At 36.5% G+C, this 16,817-nt stretch overlaps 1 protein-coding gene across 2 annotated transcripts in view; it reads left to right on the top strand.

Annotated features, from left to right (window-relative positions):
* The window catches only part of PDZRN4 (PDZ domain containing ring finger 4), a 378,629-nt gene that overhangs the window by 261,309 nt on the left and 100,503 nt on the right, over positions 1-16,817 (top strand). The window lies entirely within an intron of this gene.

Here is a 16,817-nt window from a genome sequence, read left to right as displayed (position 1 = left end):
CAGGAAATACAGACTCTGGCTCAGCAGTACCTGCAACCACAACCCCCCACTGGGACAGTATGACTTTATGGTAGATAACCAGCCACCTCAGCTAGCAGCCGGGAAGATGAGGGAAGATGCACAAATAGATAAGAATATGCATATACACAGATAAAATCATCTAGCTCCGCCAATGTGCAAATTACCTTCCTAACGACACTCCGATCGAGTTAATCATGTGCTCTGAATATTGTTTTCAGTGACAGTGGTGGTTTGAAATGCTCCCTTTCCTCCCAAAAAAGTTGCACATGCAGAACTACAGTGACAAAGAAACTGTCTTAGTGACAAAGTGTACCCCATGGCAGCCTGCATTAAACAACTCAAATGTTGTTAAAATATAAAAAATTGCCGAAGAATAAGAGTAATTTTTTAAACCAATGCCATGTTCTTTTTCTTCTCACTTTTGCTGAAGTTATTTAAATATGTTTCATTAGTTTATTTGGTTCAGCTATTTACTGTCACATCTAACAAGTGATGTCAAGGAGAAATGTGAAACTCAGTTTCTACAGTATATTATTTCTGATGCTATATCTGTAGGGTAGCTTAATTTAGCTTTTTAAAAGAAGGATTTATTCTTTACTTTGGCAGAGAGAAGGATTTATCTTTTGGTTTGTCTTTTGAATCATTCCCCTTTAGATAGTAGGTATTTAATAAATATTTGATGAATTTAAATAGGCTTTAGATGATGTTCATCATGATGATTGTGATGACTTTTATATAGAAACTCAGAGATAGTTGTATGTATTAATGAATGCAGGTTGAAATTGTTTTAGCTCTTATGTTGTTCTGTATCATAGTCATAATCTTCATTATTATGATTGTTATAGAGTGATGATTATAAACATAAGTCATTGATATGATATGCTAAGAGTATACTTCATTTATTATAGAATGCTCTGCTTTTATAAAAATTTCTTTATAGAGGTCAATTTGCTTTTTTAAGAATATATTTTAATACTTAAGATTCCCCTTGAGCATGATTAATTGTATTTCTAATAAATGTTAATATAATTGATAAGTGACAAATGATATCATCAATATGTCAGTTCAAGTAATAAAATGTACATACATTTAACAACTATTATTCTGTAAAACTTATTAAAAACACCCAATTTTCTTTAAGATATCTCATATCACACAGCACTATTTGTTGATCACCTGTGACAAAAGATGATAGATACACTTTCCTGGATAGATATCTTTGCTAGGGCACATCTTACCTCCTCAGGAATATTAAAAAGTAATTCACTTTCTTCGAAATATTTTGAAAAGAAGTATTCTAGGATCATTGCCTCCCTTTTTAAAAAAAAATTTATTGAAATATAGTTGAATTACAATGTTGTGTTAGCTTCAAGTGTACAGCAAAGTGATTCAGTTATACATACATACATATATATATATATATATATATATATATACACATATATTCTCTTTTTACATTCTCTTCCATTACAGGTTATTACAAGATATTGAGTATAGCTCCCTGTGCTATACAGTAGGTCCTTGCTGGTTATCTATTTTATATATATTAGTGTGTATATTTTAAACCCAAACTCCTGATTTTCCCCTCCTCCACTTCCCCTTTGGTAAACATAAGTTTTTTTTCTATGTCTGTGAGTCTATTTCTGTTTTGTAAATGAGTTCATTTGTATCATTTTTTTAGATTCCACATATAAGTGACATCATATGATGTTTGTCTTTCTCTGGTTTGCTTCACTTGGTATGATAATCTCTAGGTCTCCTTTTTACCGTGATTTATGTTAAGATAACATTAGCTAAGATTTATAGAGTTTTTACTAAGTACCAAGTGTGATTCGAAGAGTTTGAGGCGTATCAACTCACTTGGTCTTCCTGATAGATGTATGAGATGGTAGTGATATTATTTCCATTTTAACAGTGAGGAAGCTGAAGCATAGAATAGTTAAATAACTTGCCCAGAGTCATCATACTGCTAACTAGAGGAGTAGGATTTGAACCCATGAAGCTGAACAACAGAGAACTTGCTCTGAGCCACACTAAAGCTGCTTCTCTGCTAACAACAACCAAAATGTTGATTTTGCGGTACTTTTTACAGAATAGTTTTTGCAATGTATCTAAGTAAGACTGATATCACTGAGCAACCAATAATCGAATGGAATGCATATGTAGTTCATTACTACATTTAAAAGACAAATTATAGTAACCATTATTTCTCTTGATTTGAAAAATATTTTGATTTTAGAAGATTCTCATAACAGGTAATATTGAGGAAAGGGAAAAAAGTTGAGTGTTATTTTAATCTGCCTTATAATTTAACTAAAATGACAGAGTTTTGGGTTTTTTTCAGTAAAGTAACCTGGAAAACACTAAAAATGTATTCAATTGAACCATATGAAATTGTCATTTTGAGGGTAAAGAAGGGTCGCATATTGGCAGTTCTATAAGATTCAAGCTATTGCCAACTGAATACCACAGGTATTTGTTAAAGAGTAGGTCAGAAATTATGATGGGGAGGTGAAAGGATTCAAAAGGAGTAAGACATGGTCTTCATGAGGGCTTACGATGCGAGTATAGGAACAAGACAGACACACCTGTAAATGTATGACGCCCCTCGGGGGATCTTACAGAGTGAAGTCGTGTCCAGATGCTGACTCAGAGAGTTTTCTCCGTAAAACCAGTATATGCACAAGGGCAGGAATGAGCACCCAGGCTTTCAAAAAGGGCCCAGCAACTTCACTGTACCTCCGATGGACACGTTGAATGGTCCTGCCTAACTTCAGTAACTTCTGCCTGTGGACCCTGCAAGAACTTCACACATTCTGATCTTTCATCCAGATTTAGGCTTGCACTCCAGCTAAAGTCTGTAGTTATATACTTACCTTCTCCAAGCCAGGCACCCGTACCCACCCCAATCCCCAGCCACTATGCCCGCCTCCAGCCTCTGACTTTTGTCTCTATCTTTCAGGGGATTGAGTTCCCATGTCCATGCTGATACCCTGATAGGGCTCAACCTACTCTGTGGCCAAGTTATTAATGTTACATAATAAAGTCCTTCAAAGTGACCAAAACAGGATTGTAATTTGAAGGAGAGACAGTCTTTGAGAATCAGGGTATCTAGAAAAACTTCACTGACATGGGTAAGCCTTGAATGGAAATTTGAACAACAGAATTTGGATGAATGCAAAAGTAAAAGGCTATCCAGGCTGTGGAAACAGTGGAGTGAAACGAACACCACAGAGGGCCCATGGCATGTGGAGGAGATAAGGGATCATCCAGTGAGAGTGAAGATTTCATGTAGTTAGAGATAAGAAAGATGGATTAAAACAGTTTGTGTCAAGTCCTCAGTGTTGGACTGAAGGCCTTGAGTCACAACCAGTAATAGCCACCATGTACTGAGCACCTACTATGTGCCAGGTACTGACACCTTCTATTTTAGCAGATTAGAGAAATCAAAGATCAACTAAACAGATAAGAAGCTGAGATCCAGAGAGGGGGTGTTATCAAAGGCTAAATTTTTAAACAACTTTTAATCACTTTTAAAGCAATTACTATTTAACAGGCTCAGATCTAAGTGCTTAACAAAAATTAACTCATTTAAACTGCACAGCAACCCAGTGAAGCAAGTACTATTATCATTATTCTCATCTTCTAATAGAGTTAAGTGAGGTGCCCAGGGGTTACCTAACTCGCTCAAGGTCTTACAGTTTATAAATGGTGGAGCCAGGGTTCAAACACAGGAAGCCTTGCTCATTCAGGATCTGTGCTCTTACATGCTCTTTTTTTTGCAAAAAAAAAAAGGAAGGGGGGGGAGCAGCAGGGCACTAAAAGATTTTAAGCAGGATAATTACATAACAAGTGGCATGTAAGTATTCTTAGATACTTACCTGGGAGGTCAGGTGGAAGATTATATCTACATTTTTTTTTAATATTTATTTATTGTTTATTTATTTTGGCTGCTCCGGGTCTTACTCACGGTGCATGGGCTCTTCGTTGCAGCATGCAAACTCTTAACTGCATGTGGGATCTAGTTCCCTGACCAGGGATCAAACCCAGGCCCCCTGCATTGGGAGCGTGGAGTCTTAGCCACTGGACCACCAGGGAAGTCCCTATATCTATAATTTTAAACTGAGATAATTGAGTCCTGGATTAGGGCAGGGTTGTGAGGGCAGAAAGAGAAAAAATATGAGATATTATGCAGGCAGAATAAAGCAGATGTGGGAACTAATTAGATATGAAAGGTAAGTGTGAAGGAGCGAATTATGAGGATGTACACCTGACTAGCAAGAATTATGATACAACTATCTGAAAAAGGAGAAAGTTGCAAGAAATATTTTGAGACAGATTTTGTGTCTGGGCTGGAAAATACAAGAGGAAATATCCAGTAAACGTTTACAGATAGATACCTGGAGTTCCCATTTTATATGGGATGTACTCATGTCATATTCAACACCATGTTTCTGTATCTTTTTCTCCTGCCTAAAAGGGATTTCCAGGCCTCATCCCTTTGAATCCTCAATGCCAAGCACTGGACCTGAAAACATAGTAGATGCTCAAAAAAATATGATTGAATGAATAGCAATTGCCCAGATAATAATAATAGCTGCGGTCTTGTGTCTCTAAAAAAATTGTAACGAAATGAGAACCAGATGTCAATTTTCTTTCTTCTGGAGATTATGGTTGCAGCTCTCTTTTCTTAATAGAATCAAAACTTGCAATCTGTGATACTGTAGAGTAAAATTTATTACCAGATGTTTAACAAAATATTACCTTAGAATTCTCTTAATGATTTACTAGTTGGAATCAATACATGTCTATTACTTTTGTGTCTTTAATTACGTTTATCTAGAGTACTTGATTGCCAGGCTGTAAGTGGTGTGGAGAAGCAAATTCTTTGCAGCTCTAAATGATATTGTAGTAAATTTTCATAAGAACATTCATGTACTGAGAGTGACTTTTATTGTTTGATTATAAATAATAATGCATTTTGACACTATGACCTTCTGAATCTAAAACCACCCTGAAAAGCAGACTGATGGCACAGTATTCGCAGTTCAGATTTTAGGGGGTTTTCTTCATACATGATATCATGAAAGGTATGATTCTTCTCCTATGCTTATAATGTTTGAGATGCATTAGGAAACTGGAGTTCTTGCCTGATGTCTTGAACTGAATACTTACAGAGCCCTTTCTCCTTATTCCCTTCTCTCTCTTCTCCCTCTGTTTTCTTCGTTTGGCCTCTAGGAATATATGTTGTCTATACCATTCATTTGCTGCATGCTACTTGGTATTTTAAGCTATACTTTCACGCATAGAGAATTTCAGTTCCTTGAGGATGTTGTGTTTCAAGTTTCCAAGGATTCCCCTTAGCACCTGCAACCCCCCATACACACCACAAGCCTGTGTGTGCAGAGCGTGGCCAAATGCTGATTATGGTTGACGGCCTTTTGTGATCCCATATCTCAGAAATAGTCTTTTAGTATCCCCTATAAATCCAATATTTTTCTATAATTATTATGATCATGAAAACATTATACGTGAAGAAGGAAATAAGATAGTGAAATAAAAATTACCTGTAGAAATGTGGTTGTAAAATGAAGCCAGTCTTTTTAGGGGTTGGTCCAACACAATTTCTATGCCTGATTTGTTTCTCTTTCCTAGGCTGACTTCAAATTTGTAATAGCTGTTGTTCTTTACAAAATTGATGGAAACCATTCATTTTCATAGGATGTGTGCATTGCTAAAGAACCATCATAACAAACCAGGAGTAGAATTACAATTAGAAATTAAAATTAGGAGGTTCGAATCTCATTTTTATTCCAAGTTGTTAGATGAGACCCCAAATGAACTAGTGGTTAAGTGCCATTCATTATAAAAACTGAATTAGGGGACCACTCAAATCTGAAACAGATGACCCTTTTACTTAATTATTGCTTCACCCACTTGGTCCTCTTCTATTGTTTGTTTTCCCCAGGCAGAAAGACCTATACTGCCTGCCCTTCAGAGTACTGCTTCCCCAAGGACACCCTGAAACTTTTGGTGTACTCAAAGAGCTCTGTTTGTTTTATTTATAAAAAGCTCCTCTTATTCGGGTGTTTCACTCTTACAGGAAGGTGGCACCTTGTTGACATCTCTGATAGCAAAGGGAAATTGACAAGCCTGAGCACCTAGTGTCCCCAACTACCTGCTAATGGTTGTGGTGCCCAGGTCTGCCTGGCAGCCTCGATCTCCAATTAAGCCTCTGTGGAAGCTAGGAAGCAGGCCTCTTAATTGGGAAGCTGAAGATACAAGGCAGGTTACAATTTCTGCAAAGACATGTTTCAGTCAGGCCAAGCTTCCTTCCTTCATCCTCATTCTTGCATTTGTATTTTGTTACCCTGCAGGCCCCCCGCCCAGCCCACACTGCAAGACATGGAGGTTATTTGGTGAACAATCTGAATAAACAAAAGTCATTTTGCATGAGGAACTTTGAGCTCCATAAATAACCGCCCACTGAACCAGGATCTGTGACGAATTTAGTCCTAATTGCACCTTTTTCTCACCCTACCCCCCACCTCCCATTAAGATATATTGTCTGGGACACATGCAAGAGATCTGTTTGCAGCTATCTTTTACATAGAACTGATTGTTTAATTGCAGATTAAAGATTAATGCAAGTATAATGATTCCAGGAGGACACTTCAGACAAAAGCATCCTGCATCAGGCTGCTTGCCTCCATTTTTCAATTTGACCATAAATTTGGCTGAGAATTAAATAGTAAGTAGCCGTGATTGCAACTCTGGTCTCTGATGGCACTCACGGGAATGAAAATAAATGAACAGGCTCTCACACAAAGCATGTTTCATTATGGTCATTAGTGGGCAGATTCTCAGCAGTACTGAAGGTGAAATTGTCTAGCAGAGATGTTGGCACATGTCTGTTAAGAATAGCTAAGTCTTTATCTTTATTCCTAGACGCAGACATAGAGAATGGACTTGAGAACACGGGGAAGGGGAAGGGTAAGCTGGGACGAAGTGAGAGAGTGGCATGGACATATATACACTACCAAACGTAAAATAGATAGCTAGTGAGAAGCAGCCGCATAGCACAGGGAGGTCAGCTCGGTGGTTTGTGACCACCTAGAGGGGTGGGATAGGGAGGGTGGGCGGGAGATGCAAGTGGGAGAGGATATGGTGGTATATGTATACATACAGCTGATTCATTTTGTTATAGAGCAGAAACTAACACAACATTGTAAAGCAATTATACTCCAATAAAGATATTATAAAAAAAAAAGAATAGCTGAAAAGTATGGTAAAAGGTATGGAAGTGGGCTTGGTTGGAGCATACGTTTTGAATTTTAATTCCTTTTGTTTATTATTATTGTTTAAAACATTTTAGGCATCAGATACTTATGCTACAGAATCACATAAATGTAAACGTATTTCATACAGGTTCAGAATTGGCATGGTGTAGAATATGAATATAAGTATAAATGAGGGTTAGTTGCTAAATATACCAACTCTGCATAAAACAGCCAAATAAAAAATATTAGTGATAAATGCGACGTCATGAAAAGCCCCCAGGGACTTTTACCATATTCGTGATAATGATTTTGATTGAGAAATGCTTATCTTTGAATTGTTCTTGTGTTTTTCAAGTAAGAGAGGGTTTTTCCTTAAACCTTTGGCTTTGTGACATGTTGGCCCTCCATTGTGAGCATGAGATTAAATTTATTTCATCATTTTATTCTCTTGCTTATCAGTGAGCAAATTAACCTAAATGATTATAAATAAGAGGACAAATCTGGCTGCTCTGGTCTTTTTTTCTTTACCACTGGTTTTATGCCCCCAAATAAGATATTTCATCCACAGGTACCTTGAATGTTATTACACTAATAAATATGTTCATTTAAAGAGCCCTACACATACTCTAGCTTATTTAAGTTATGTTGTTATTTGGGAAGATGGTTTTTACTCTTTACAAAAGAATAAAATTCCAGAGACTATTCCTATTATGATATGTTAATGCATTTTCAAACATTCTCACCTGTTGATAATTTATATGAAAGACATAAACTAGTCTGACAAGACACAAACTTTCCTTCATGTTCTCCACAGACTTATGGAAAACCTCTTATTGAACAAATACAACTGTATTAACAATAATGACCCAATAATAATTGGGTCAAAAAAGCTAAAATGTTGTATAATCACGATGAGTTTGTTCTCTTATATAAGAAACACACACACACACACACACACACACACACACACACACACAGTTTCTCACCATTGATGATATCTAGGGAGTTCTCCTGGGAAAAATTGATGGAGCTATGCTAAAGCTTGATAAACTTTTTGTTAAAACCATATTGCCTCAGAAACACACTTCAGTGCCAAGGCTTAGCTATTAGTAGTGATATTCCAAGTCAGAATTCTAAGGGAAGATCCTAGTGTTTTTAGTTTCTAATGAGTTAAGAAATAAGGACCAAAGTAATACCTACCTCCCTTCCCAAAATAAAATCAAGCAGTTATAAAAAAAAGTTTTGTTTCTGTTATGAAATCCATTCAAATATTTAACATCACAATTGACATGAAGATTTCAGGATAAGAAATACGACTTTTACCAATGGCATATTAATGAGATACAATGAGGACACTGGCAGATGAAAAGAATGTGATTACATCCTGACTTGAACATGGGTATATGTTTTCAACTGATACACAGAAGGAAAATCTGACTTCCTCTCGAGACTGGGGCAATATTGATTTCTCAGGAAACTAAAGTAGATGACACAATATTTTTTTCTTTTTTTTTACAGTCTAATAGATCAGTGAATATAGTTATGATAGTATTATGATAATATATATCTATCCACTTTGACTTGGTTCCATTATCACTTCAAAATTCTTATATGGCTGAGAGAATGATTGAGTAAACTCCTCATGTGCATGAGATTGTTTTATGAAAGAGGTTAACTAGCTGCTCACCATTTTCACTGAACAGTGAGCAGGAAGAAATAGTTTCAACTGAAGTAGCAGGTCCCTAAGTTGCATGGGAATCATGATCATTGACATTATCCTATCATGTGTCCAGAGCCTCCCTACACGTGAGTTCTTGCTGGACACAGAGAAGAATGCCTCCTCTCTGGAAAGGTGGTTAGATGCAAAAAGGCTTGACAAAAGAAATTCTGGAACAGCCATTTGTATAGATCTCTTTAAAGAAACATAGATATAGACATGTCCCTTTGTTCAAGATATCAATAACAATTTTACATTTAAAAAAATGAGAAATTGTGAGAAACGTGGAAATTAACATATGCACATATTAAAATACTTTTTCTATCCTTAAAACAATTCATTTGATCCACCTGACTGTTTATCTACTCTGAATAACTCTTCTATTAAATGTGAGTGAACATCACTGGTCCATAACTTTGTAAAACTAGATCAAATGAATAGAGTAATTTCCATGAACCAAAATGGTTTGTCTCTTGGGACCATGAAGTTCTTTGCATGTTTCAAGTCTGTATGTTTCATGCTCATGATATATTGGTACAGGAACTTTTCTTCTCTAAGTTACCTATTGTGATTAGAAGGTCAAGGGCATGGTTTTGAATATGTCAGCAGTTTCTTCTCCACTCACAGCAGCCATCTCCTTCACCAGCCGCCTGTTGAGAGAGCAGCTGGCCTGTTTATTGCCTCAGTGGCCTTGGTGTCCTTCCGATGTGAGGCTAGTTTATCAACCCCATCCTAGTTTTGATACTGTTCACAAGACATGTGTGGCTGACATTAGCTCACTGCTAAGTCACCAGATGGCTGGGATATTTTCCACAGTCAAGTTAAGTTGGAACAGAGATTTGGAATTCTTGGATAAAGAATTCCTACCACTTTGTTTTATGTATGCTTATTGTACTAAGAATATAGATTTTCAATGGTGTAAGAGATCTTGCTGAGATTTTGATCTTTTTGAGACTTATTCTAGATTGAATATCAAAACATAACATGCTATGAAGATATAAAGTTGTTAGTAGTAGGTTTTATTTCTCATCCCAGAAATATCCAGAAATCTTCTGTGGGAAGGTTTCTACTGTGTTTGTACCTCTGCACAATGTAGCTTTAATGAAGGTAATAAACAAAAACAAACTTACAAAAACATCATTGCTATATAAGTGTTTCCCAGTGTCAGGCTCAATTACCAAATAGAAGCTCTTATATAAATATTTTATAATTTCTTAACTCTTCCCCTAGAAGATATTCTTTTCAGATAATCAGCACAGTGCAAGATAAAGGAGAAGAAATAGAAAGGGACACTCTGATCAACTCCAGTGAGAGCTCTATGTGGGCACTGCTGATATTGTGTAGAATGGGGGACAGATAAAATTTCAACAGGGGGTAAAATGGAGACGATAAGAGATTTCAAAACATGACTAAATAGTTACTGTGTTTGATAGACTGAGAAACCTCATGATGTCAGGCAAATAAATATAAAAACAAAAACAAAATCTTAAATTACAGATAGTATTTTTCTAATAAGCCATATTACAGAATTATCTCCATTTTGTTCCTCTCTGTGTAAATGAAAGTGAGCTGCACATGAAGAAGTATGTGGTGGTGAAAGAATGCTGCCAAGCACATGTACCCCAAAAATATCTATCCCACAACTTCCCATAATGCCTCATATTTCCATCATGGCAGTTGTTCTCCTGTGAGCTAAGTCATGATCTGTTAGTTCCTACCAATGTCACCCATCAAAGCACCTCTAGTCATCTGTTCATTTCTCCTCCACTCTAACCACCCATATTTAGACATTCAGCTCAACACCTAGGTTCTCTAACCCTCAGACTCTCTTCCTGCCAAGGTAGCCTACAGAGTACTGCCAAATTAAACTCCCTCAAGCATGAAGAAAGTTACTCATTTTACTCAAAACCATATTACCTACACAACCAAGTCCAACTCATTAACTTGGTGTTTAAACCATTGCGATCTTGTGATTGCTACCTCTCCCTGTTCCTCTACAAGAAAACTTGAGTCTGGCAAATTGGTCTTATCACATCAAAAATCTTCCATCTTGTGTGCCATTGATCCAGCATCTTCCCTTAGCTTTTCCTTTATTTTCCATTTGAAAACATTCTCCTTAAAGCCTCCTTTAAAACAAGCTCAAATCCAAGGCTTCCACAAACTTTTCCCTGGTCATCAGTAATCCTGAGACTTAAGTTCCATAGCACTGATCGTTTGCATCACTAATGTAGCACTTTTTTTATTTATCATTTTTATGTACACACCCTATCTCTCCAAGTAAATTAAGAGCCTCTCCAGGACAGAAACCATTTTTTTTTAACATATTTATTGAGTATAATTGCTTTACAATGGTGTGTTAGTTTCTGCTTTATAACAAAGTGAATCAGCTATACATATACATATATCCCCATATCATCTCCCTCTTGCATCTCCCTCCCACCCTCCCTATCCCACGCCTCTAGGTGGTCACAAAGTACACAGCTGATCTCCCTGTGCTATGCGGCTGCTTACCACTAGCTATTTATTTTAAGTATGGTAGTATATATAAGTCCATGCCACTCTCTCACTTCATCCCAGCTTACCCTTCCTCCTCTCCATATCCTCAAGTCCATTCTCTACATCTGTGTCTTTATTCCAGTCCTGCCCATAGGTTCTTCAGAACCTCTTTTTTTTTTTTAGATTCCATATATATGTGTTAGCATACGGTATTTGTTTTTCTCTTTCTGACTTACTTCACTCTGTATGACACACTCTAGGTCCATCCACCTCACTACAAATAACTCAATTTCATTTCTTTTAATGGCTGAGTAATATTCCATTGTATATATGTGCCACATCTACTTTATCCATTCATCTGTTGAAGGACACTTAGGTTGCTTCCATGTCCTGGCTATTGTAAATAGAGCTGCAATGAACATTGTGGTACATGACTCTTTTTGAATTATGGTTTTCTCAGGGTATATGTCCAGTAGTGAAATTGCTGGGTCGTATGGTAGTTCTATTTTTAGTTTTTTAAGGAACCTCCATACTGTTCTCCATAGTGGCTGTATCAATTTACATTCCCACCAACAGTGCAAGAGGGTTCCCTTTTCTCCACACCCTGTCGAGCATTTATTATTTGTAGATTTTTTGATGATGGCCATTCTGACCAGTGTGAGGTGATACCTCATTGTAGTTTTGATTTGCATTTCTCTAATGATTACTGACGTTGAGCATCCTTTCATGTGTTTGTTGGCAATCTGTATATATTCTTTGGAGAAATGTCTATTTAGGTTTTCTGCCCATTTTTGAATTGGGTTGTTTGTTTTTTTGATACTGAGCTGCATGAGCTGCTTGTAAATTTTGGAGATTAATCCTTTGTAAGTTGCTTCATTTGCAAATATTTTCTCCCATTCTGAGGGTTGTCTTTTCATCTGGTTTATGGGATCCTTTGCTGTGTAAAAGCTTTTAAATTTCATTAGGTCCCATTTGTTCATTTTTGTTTTTATTTCCATTTCTCTAGGAGGTGGGTCAAAAAGGATCTTGCTGTGATTTATGTCATAAAGTGTTCTGCCTATGTTTTCCTCTAAGAGTTTTATAGTGTCTGGATTTACATTTCAGTCTTTAATCCATTTTGAGGTTTTTTTTGTGTATGGTGTTAGGGAGTGTTCTAATTTCATTCTTTTACATGTGGCTGTCCAGTTTTCCCAGCACCACTTATTGAAGAGGCTGTCTTTTCTCCATTGTATATTCTTGCTTCCTTTATCAAAAATAAGGTGACTGTATGTGCGTGGGTTTATCTCTGGGCTTTCTATCCTGTTCCATTGATCTATATTTCTGTTTTTGTGCCAGTACCATACTGTCTTGATTATTGTACCTTTGTAGTATTGTCTGAAGTCACAAAGGCTGATTCCTCCAGTGCAATTTTTCTTTTTTTTTTTTTAACATCTTTATTGGAGTATAATTGCTTTACAATGGGGTGTTAGTTTCTGCTTTATAACAAAGTGAATCAGCTATACATATACCTATATCCCCATGTCTCTTCCCTCTTCAGTCTCCCTCCCTCCCACCCTCCCTATCCCACCCCTCTAGGTGGTCACAAAGCACCGTGCTGATCTTCCTGTGCTATGCAGCTGCTTCCCACTAGTTATCGGTTTTATATTTGGTAGTGTATATATGTCCATGCCACTCTCTCACTTTATCACAGCTTACCCTTCCCCCTCCCTGTGTCCTCAAGTCCATTCTCTAGTAGGTCTGTGTCTTTATTCCCGTCCTGCCCCTAAGTTCTTCATGACCTTTTTTTTTTTTTTTTAGGTTCCATATATATGTGTTAGCATACGGTATTTGTTTTTCTCTTTCTGACTTACTTCACTCTGTATGACACACTCTAGGTCCGTCCACCTCACTACAAATAACTCAATTTCGTTTCTTTTTATGGCTGACTAATATTCCATTGTATATATGTGCCACATCTTCTTTATCCATTCATCTGTTGATGGACACCTAGGTTGCTTCCATGTCCTGGCTATTGTAAATAGAGCTGCAGTGAACATTTTGGTACATGACTCTTTTTGAATTATGGTTTTCTCAGGGTATATGCCCAGTAGTGGGATTGCTGGGTCGTATGGTAGTTCTATTTTTATTTTTTTAAGGAGCCTCCATACTGTTCTCCATAGTGGCTGTATCAATTTACATTCCCACCAACAGTGCAAGAGGGTTCCCTTTTCTCCACACCCTCTCCAGCATTTATTGCTTGTAGATTTTTTGATGATGGCCATTCTGACTGGTGTGAGATGATATCTCACTGTAGTTTTGATTTGCATTTCTCCAATGATTAATGATGTTGAGCATTCTTTCATGTGTTTGTTAGAAATCTGTATATCTTCTTTGGAGAAATGTCTATTTAGGACTTTTGCCCATTTTTGGATTGGATTGTTCATTTTCTTTTTGATATTGAGCTGCATGAGCTGCTTGTAAATTTAGGAGATTAAACCTTTGTCAGTTACTTCATTTGCAAATATTTTCTCCCATTCTGAGGGTTGTCTTTTCCTCTTGTTTATGGTTTCCTTTGCTGTGCAAAAGCTTTTAAGTTTCATTAGGTCCCTTTTGTTTATTTTTATTTTTATTTCCATTTCTCTAGGAGGTGGGTCAAAAAGATCTTGCTGAGATTTATGTCATAGAGTGTTCTGCCTATGTTTTCCTCTAAGAGTTTGATAGTGTCTGGCCTTACATTTAGGTCTTTAATCCATTTTGAGTTTATTTTTGTGTATGGTGTCAGGGAGTGTTCTAATTTCATACTTTTACATATACCTGTCCAGTTTTCCCAGCACCACTTATTGAAGAGGCTGTCTTTTCTCCACTGTATATTCTTGCCACCTTTATCAAAGATAAGGTGACCATATGTGTGTGGGTTTATCTCTGGCCTTTCTATGCTGTTCCATTGATCTATATTTCTGTTTTTGTGCCAGTACCATACTGTCTTGATTACTGTAGCTTTGTAGTATAGTCTGAAGTCAGGGAACCTGATTCCTCCAGCTCCATTTTTGGTTCTCAAGATTGCTTTGGCTATTTGGGGTCTTTTGTGTTTCCATATAAATTGTGAAAATTTTGTTCTAATTCTGTGAAAAATGCCAGTGGTAGTTTGATAGGGATTGCATTGAATCTGTAGATTGCTTTGGGTAGTAGAGTCGTTTTCACAGTGTTGATTTTTCCAAGCCAAGAACATGGCATATCTCTGCATCTGTTTGTACCATCTTTGATTTCTTTCATCAGTGTCTTATAGTTTTCTGCATACAGGTCTTTTGTCTCCTTAGGTAGGTTTATTCCTAGGTATTTTATTCTTTTTGTTGCAATGGTAAATGGGAGTGTTTCTTTAATTTCTCTTTCAGATTTTTCATCATTAGTGTATAAGAATGCAAGAGATTTCTGTGCATTAATTTTGTATCCTGCTACTTTACCAAGTTCATTGATTAGCTCTAGTCATTTTCTGGTAGCATCTTTAGCATTCTCTATGTATAGTATCATGTCATCTGCAAACAATGACAGCTTTACTTCTTCTTTTCCAGTTTGGAATCCTTTTATTTCTTTTTCTTCTCTGACTGCTGTGGGTAAAACTTCCAAAACTCTATTGAATAATAGTGGTGAGAGTGGACAACCTTGTATTGTTCCTGATCTTAGAGGAAATGGTTTCAGTTTTTTGCCATTGAGAACAATGTTGGCTGTGGGTGTGTCATATATGGCCTTTATTATGTTGAGGTAAGTTCCCTCTATGCCTACTTTCTGGAGGGTTTTTATCACAAATGGGTATTGAATTTTATCAAAAGCTTTTTCTGCATCTATTGAGATGATCATATGGTTTTTCTCCTTCAGTTTGTTAATATGGTATATCACATTGTTTGATTTGCATGTATTGAAGAATCCTTGCATTCCTGTGATAAACCTCGCTTGATCATTGTATATCGTCCTTTTAATGTGCTTTTAGATTCTGTTTGCTAGTATTTTGTTGAGGATTCTTGCATCTACGTTCATCAGTGATATTGGCCTGTAGTTTTCTTTCTTTCTGACATCTTTGGTTTTGGTATCAGGGTGATGGTGGCCTTGTAGAATGAGTTTGGGAGTGTTTCTGCCTCTTGTATATTTGGGAAGAGTTTGAGAAGGATAGGTGTTAGCTCTTCTCTAAATGTTTGATAGAATTCACCTGTGAAGCCATATGGTCCTGGGCTTTTGTTTGTTGGAAGATTTTTAATCACAGCCTCAATTTCAGTGCTTGTGATTGGTCTGTTTATATTTTCTATTTCTCCCTTGTTCAGTCTCAGAAGGTTGTGCTTTTCTAAGAATGTGTCCATTTCTTCCAGGTTGTCCATGTTTTTGGCATAGAGTTGCTTGTAGTAATCTCTCATGATCCTTTGTATTTCTGCAGTGTCAGTTGTTACTTCTCCTTTTTCAATTCTAATTCTATTGATTTGAGTCTTCTCCCTTTTTTTCTTGATGAGTCTGGCTAAGGGTTTATCAATTTTGTTTATCTTCTCAAAGAAGCAGCTTTTAGTTTTATTGATCTTTCCTATCATTTCCTCCATTTCTTTTTTATTTATCTCTGATCTGATCTTTATGATTTCTTTCCCTCTGCTAAATTTGGGGGTTTTTTGTTCTCCTTTCTCTAATTGCTTTAGGTGTAAGGTTAGGTTGTGTATTTGAGACGTTGCTTGTTTCTTGAGGTAGGATTGTATTGCTATAAACTTCCCTCTTAGTACTGCTTTTGCTGCAACCCATAGGTTTTGGGTCATCATGTATTCATTGTCATTTGTTTCTTGGTATTTTTTGATTTCCTCTTTGATTTCTTTAGTGATCTCTTGGTTATTAAGTAATGTATTGTTTAGCCTCCATATGTTTGTATTTTTTACAGATCTTTTCCTGTAATTGATATCTAGTGTCTTAGCATTGTGGTCAGAAAAGATACTTGATATAATTTCAATTTTCTTAAATTTACCAAGGTTTGATTTGTGACCCAAGATATGATCTATCCTGCAGAATGTTCTATGAGCACTTGAGAAGAAAGTATATTCTGTTGTTTTTGGATGGAATATCCTATAAATATCAATAAAGTCCAACTTGTTTAATGTATCATTTAAAGCTTGTGTTCCCTTATTTATTTTCATTTTGGTTGATCTGTCCATTGGTGAAAGTGGGGTGTTGAAGTCCCTTACTATGATTGTGTTACTTTCGATTTTCCCTTTTATGGCTGTTAGCATTTTCCTTATGTATTGAGGTGCTCCTATGTTGGGTGCATAAATATTTACAATTTTTATGTCTTCATCTTGGAT

Source organism: Eubalaena glacialis, chromosome 11 (genome assembly GCF_028564815.1).
Source record: "Eubalaena glacialis isolate mEubGla1 chromosome 11, mEubGla1.1.hap2.+ XY, whole genome shotgun sequence".
In the NCBI taxonomy this organism is placed as follows: domain Eukaryota; kingdom Metazoa; phylum Chordata; class Mammalia; order Artiodactyla; family Balaenidae; genus Eubalaena; species Eubalaena glacialis.
Note: the sequence above shows the minus strand (reverse complement) of the source record. Positions and strands in the feature narration are given on the sequence as shown.